This window comes from Elephantulus edwardii, unplaced genomic scaffold (genome assembly GCF_000299155.1).
Source record: "Elephantulus edwardii isolate Elephantulus edwardi_28Jun2011 unplaced genomic scaffold, EleEdw1.0 scaffold00067, whole genome shotgun sequence".
Taxonomy (NCBI): domain Eukaryota; kingdom Metazoa; phylum Chordata; class Mammalia; order Macroscelidea; family Macroscelididae; genus Elephantulus; species Elephantulus edwardii.
Window position 1 is genome coordinate 12,279,387 of NW_006399817.1, and position 6,240 is coordinate 12,285,626.

A 6,240-nucleotide genomic window follows, 5' to 3' on the forward strand; every position below is an offset into this window, starting at 1 on the left:
CATCAAATATACATTTATATACTAACAATGAGAAAATGAAAATGCACCCGTTGATTATTCACTTATGAATTGTTAAAGTTGTAGATTATTTTTTACTCAGTCAAAATTGGCTCAAGAGCAATAGTTTGGGGTTTTTTCCCTTTTTTTTTTGTTTAGGTGCACTATAAAATGTTTATAGTGAGCTTTGATAGCCTAGCAGTAAGGAACTGCTGCTGCCAACCTGAAGGAAAGTGGTTCAAATCTAAGAGAAGGATTGGGCAAGTGGTTAAGGAGTTACATGGCTAATCCAAAAGGAGTCAATTTGAATTTGCCCGCTGATCATGGGAGAAAGACGAGCAATCTCTTCTTTTGATGTTTAGAATCTTTAAAAACTTTTTTGAGGGTCAACTATGAGTTGTTGTCTTTGGAGATATTAAAAATTTTAGTTCTAGTCCTTAAATCTTTAGTAATTTTACATAATTTCTTGTCTTATTCCACTGGCTAAGATCACCAGGAAAATAACGGATAGAAATTTTATCATGCCTATCTAGAGCCATGGTAACTTCTAAACTTAGTCTTTGTACTTTTGGCAATTCTCAGTCAATTTGCTCTTTCAGTTGTTTTGGGATTATCTTCAACAGGATCCTGCTTGCATGTTATATTAGTGATATTACATGATAATTTCCACATTCTGTAAGATATTTTTTAATAGGAATAAATACGGATCTCTCCCAGGCAGCTGGCCAAGTAGTCATCCTCCAGATTTCCTGGCATAACCTGGTGAGTACGTCCTTGGCTCCAACTTTTTACTGAAATGTGTCAGTTGGTATGGCATTAGTTCCTGAGACTTGCTTTTGCCAATTTCTTCAGACCAACTGGAACTTCTTCATCTCCACTGCCTCTTGGTTGTATGTTGTTTCATGAAATTCTTCTGTGTTAGCCATTCTTTTAGGTACAGTGAGTCTGTATACTACTTTCATCTTTTTTACACTTCTTAGATTATTCAATATTCTGCCCGTAACATTCTTAAGTATTGCAATTCAAGGTTTACTCGAGAATTAGAGAAAGAATCATCAACAACTTGTGTTATGCAGATGAAACAACCTGCTTGTCAAAACTGAGGGGTACCTGAGGTGTTTGCTGCAAAAGGAAAGGGATAACATCTTCAAAATGGATTGAATCACAATATCAAAAAACAGATTCTCATTAACAACAATATCTTCATCTTCTAAATTTCAAGGCATATTTGCTTTAGATTTTGTTTGCTTTCTCTGGTGTCTATTTATTAAATTTATCTTGTTATGTGTCATCTAGCCACCTAAGACTTATAGTAATTCTAGGCACAATAGCTCTAACCTCTGCCCCGTCCTGAGCCAATCTCTCCGTCTCTGACACACTTACTCCAATTACCCTATTACTGTGTCAATCTATCTACTACAGGGTCTTACTTTATTTTACTATCCCTCCACCCTTCCAAGCATGATATTATTCTCCAAGGACTGGTCCCACCTGACAACATGCTCAAGCCATGTGAGGGTAGAGTTTCAAAATCCTTGCCTCTAAGAAGCAATTTGGTTTCACTCTCTACAAGACATATTTGTTTATTCTCTTGGCAGTCCATAGTATGTTTAATATTCTTCTCCAGCACCATGACTCAGAGGGATCAGTTCTTCTTCTATCATCCTTAGTCTTTCAAGCCCTCTGATTCATAGCAAGTAATTGCGAAAACCATGGCCTTGATCAGGTGCATCTTAGTCTCCAGACTAATATCATTGCTCTACAGCACTCTGAAAAGGTCCTGGACAGTAGATTTATCCAATGTAATTAATATTTTTTTTTTATTTCCTGACTGCTGGTGCCAAGATTATTGATTGTGGACCTGAACCAACTGAGGTGATTAACAATCTCATTCTCTTCTCCATCTATCATGGGGCTGCCAAATGGCCCAGTAGTAAGAATCTTATTTTTTCTGATGTTGAACTTCAATCCATATTTGAGACTTTAGTATGTGACCTTCTGTAGCAAATGCTTTAGGCCCTTCTTGGTTTCAGTGTGTCATCTATATAACAAAGGTTGTTGATGAGTCTTCCTCCAATACTGACGTCACATTCCTCCTCATAAAGTTCAGCCTCCTTAATGATCTGTTACACATATAGATTGAAATTTGCTATTTTTCTATTTATCATGATTTTTTTAAATATTAGAAAAAAAGTTTGCATGTGTTAATATGGTCATATAAGCTTGCTTCCCCTTTAAACATCAGTTGATGGGAAAAATACATGGGTTTTCCAGTGTTAGAACATGGTATGATCCATAAATAAGGGAGCTCAGGTGGCTTAGTGGCAAGAAAAGGTGCTGCAATCCCTAAGGCACACAGGTCAAGGCCACTGGTTGTTCTGCTGGAGAAGAATGTCCAGTCTCCTCCCGTGAGATTAACTGCCTCTGAAAACACACTCGAGAGTCTGCTATGGGTTGGTTCTGACTCTATGCTGTAAACAAAAACTATAAGTCATGATATGGAACTTTGGTGTTGCAATGGGTAAGTGCTCATCTACCGACCAAAAGATCTGTTGTATGAATCTATTAGGTATTCCATGGGAAGAAAAATCTGGCAATCTGCTCCTGTAAAATTTCTATAGGGCAATTCTGTTCTGCGCTATAGGTCTGATGTAAAAGCATGCAGCAACATGCTATTGGTAAAGGGTAGGGTTTTTTGTTTTGTTTTGAAGTTCTTGGATTCAAATTGCTAAAAGTTAAGATTGGTTTTATGTGTGTCTTCATATGAATTGAGGCTCAATATCAAGAAGACAAAGATTCTCACCACTGGACCAATTAGCAGCATCAGGATGGATGGTGAAGAGATTGAGATTGTTCACAGCTTTTGTTTGACTCATAGTCAACACTCTTGGCACCAGCAGCCAGGAAATGGAAAGACTAATTGCATTGGGAAAGTCTGCTGTTAGAGACCTCTCCAGGGTACTGAAAACAATGATGTCACTCTGGAGACTAAGGTACACCTGATAAGGCCATCGTCTTTGCCATTACTTGCTATGCATGAGAGAGCTGGACAATGACTAGGGAGGATAGAAGGAGAGTTGATGCCTTTGAGCTGTGGTGCTGTAGAAGAGTATTGAATGTACCGTGGACTGCTAAGAAAAAACAAAAAACCAAACGCAGGTTCATCCTGGAGAGAATTAAAGAAGCTGCTGCTCCTAGGAGGCAAAGTTTCTGAGGTTTCGTCTGACATACTTTGGGCATGTTCCAAGGATGGACGAGTTCTTGGAGCGGGTTGTCATGCTTGGGAGGGTGGAGGAACACAGGAGAAGAAGACCCTCTATGAGGTGGATTGATTCAGTGACTTGGGTAATCAGGTGGGTGTGTCAGAGATAGTGAGATTGGTACAGGACAGAGCAGGTTTTAGGGTTGTTGTATATAGTGTCACTATGAGTCGCAAGCGACTCGACGGCACAAAGCAACAATAATTTTTCTGTTGGATTCTGGAGAGTAACTTGTTATTTATTTACTTGAAAGCTGGGTGAACATTATTTGGGTGGTTTTTATTTTGTTAAAAATCAAGTGTAAGCTGATTGGTCTTTTTTTATTTTGTTAACAATCAGCTATGGTCTGGAAGCCTCATGTTTAAGCAATGGAGACCTGGTGGTTGGGCCTTTGTTTTTAAAAGTCCCATGGATCCTGCCTGAGAATGAGTCTTCAGCTTTAAGCAGTTGATTCTGGGGAACAAATTGTTTTTCATTTACTAGAAAACTGAATGTAAATTGTGTGAATATTTTTTTTTTATTTTGTTAACAATTAAGTGTAAGCTAATTACTGGTAGGATTTTTCCCCCTCCATTAACAATCAACTGTAGAAACCTTTAGTTTAAGGAATGAGAGGTGGGGGACACCTAGTGGGCAGGACTTTATATTTAAAAGTCTGTTGGTTGGTGCTAATTGTGTTTGAGGAGAACATTGTTCTTAATGGTACAACACTTGTCTGTCACAAGATAACTTGGGGTTGCTGTGATACTGAAAGTTGTGGTACTGGTGTGTCAAATGCTGTAAGGGTTACACATGGTATACAGGCTTTGGTGGAGTTCCTTGATTAAGACAGATGAGGAAGCAGGATGGGCCTTCTACTTCTTAAATAATAGGCTTTTGAAAACTCTATGAACATTAAAGGAAGAGGTTGGAATTCAATTGAAATGAATAGAAAGAATAACAAACATTGCTTAAAAATTGGAATGTGGGTGTCAGTGAGCCCGAGGGGAGACCGGGTGCGCAGATCGGTGCTGCTTTGTCGCCGCTGCAACTCGCCACCATGAGTAGCACCTTAGCCAAGATCGCGGAGATCGAAGCCGAGATGGCTCGAACTCAAAAGAACAAGGCCACAGCGCACCACCTAGGACTGCTAAAGGCTCGTCTTGCTAAACTTCGCAGAGAACTCATTACTCCAAAAGGTGGTGGTGGTGGTGGGCCAGGAGAAGTTTTTGATGTGGCCAAGACAGGTCATGCTCAGATTGGATTTGTGGGTTTTCCATCTGTGGGGAAGTCAACACTGCTTAGTAACCTGGCGGGAGTGTATTCTGAGGTGGAAGCCTATGAGTTCACTACTCTGACCACTGTACCCGGCGTCATCAGATACAAAGGTGCCAAGATCCAGCTTCTGGATCTCCCAGGTATCATTGAAGGTGCTAAGGATGGCAAAGGTAGAGGCCGTCAAGTTATTGCAGTGGCCCGGAACTGTAACTTGATCCTGATTGTTCTGGATGTCCTAAAGCCTTTGGGGCATAAGAAGATCATTGAAAATTAACTGGAAGGCTTTGGCATTCGCTTGAACAGCAAAGCCCCCAACATTGGCTTTAAGAAGAAGGACAAAGGAGGCATTAACTTGACAGCCACTTGCCCTCAGAGTGAGCTGGATGCTGAAACTGTGAAGAGCATTCTGGCTGAATACAAAATTCATAATGCTGATGTGACTCTGCGTAGTGATGCCACAGCTGACGACCTCATTGACGTGGTGGAAGGAAACAGAGTTTATATGCCCTGTATCTATGTGTTAAATAAAATTGATCAGATCTTCATTGAAGAATTGGATATCATCTATAAGGTGCCTCACTGTGTACCCATCTCTGCTCACCACCGCTGGAATTTTGATGACTTACTGGAAGAGACCTGGGACTATTTGAAACTAGTGAGGATTTATACCAAACCCAAGGGACAGTTACCAGACTACACATCCCCAGTTGTGCTGCCTGACTCCAGGACCACAGTGGAGGATTTCTGTATGAAGATTCACAAAAATCTTATTAAAGAATTTAAATATGCTCTGGTCTGGGGTCTCTCTGTGAAACACAGTCCTCAGAAAGTGGGTAAAGATCACACGCTGGAGGACGAGATGTCATTCAGATTGTGAAGAAGTGAACCCTTCCCACTGCCTCTGCCAGGCCTGCACAGCAGCCTCATCCCCAGGACCAAGCACTCTGTCCCCCAATTCCCTTTCTTGGCTTTGGCAGCTGTCGGATCAGAATTCAAGGGAGGGAGATGGAAGAACCCAAGCTGGAACTTGATTTTCCTTATCTTGATGTCACCTTATATATTGAACAGCATAAAGAACCTGGTTTGATGACTATGTGCAGTATCCGTATGAGAATTTGTTTTCAGATGGACTCTTAAGTTGGGAGGAGGGTATTGTATGTATGTTAAGGCAGCTGCATTTTGAGAGCTTGCTCTCAAGTATAAATGTGACCAGCAGAATCTCAATTGATGATTGATCATGGGAAACCCTTCCAGTTGGATGTAACCTTCATTCCTTTCAAGTAGTCTTTCTTACATGATGCTGGAGACAAGAAAGATTTTATCTGAGTTAGTGGATTATTCCCTATAAGGTTGGCTAGTTTTGGGAGATGGTATAGTATGGCAGTTGAATAAAGTACCTGGCCAGACAAGGTTAAAAAAGAAAAATTGGACCGTGCTATATACATAGCTTAAATATTGGAAAACTGTAAATTGTTAAAAATGAAATGGCACACATGAACATTGATATACTAGATTTTAGTGAGATGAGATGAACCAGCTTTGGCCACTTTGAATCAGCTAATCATATGGTATACTATGCAGTGAATAAAAACAGAAGAATGTTGTTGTATTCATAGTAAAAAAGTCAATTTCAAGTTCTATTATAAAATACAAAGTTGTGAGTGATAGGATAATATGCATACACATGTAAGAAAGGCCCATTAACATGACTGTTATTCAAATATAC

At 40.0% G+C, this 6,240-nt stretch overlaps 1 pseudogene across 1 annotated transcript; it reads left to right on the plus strand.

The window, feature by feature from the left end:
• The first annotated feature begins 4,296 nt into the window (after window positions 1-4,296).
• Window positions 4,297-5,591, plus strand: LOC102865804 (annotated as a pseudogene). Its single transcript, XR_438905.1, has one exon. The product of XR_438905.1 is annotated as a developmentally-regulated GTP-binding protein 1-like (transcript).
• The last annotated feature ends 649 nt before the right edge of the window (window positions 5,592-6,240 follow it).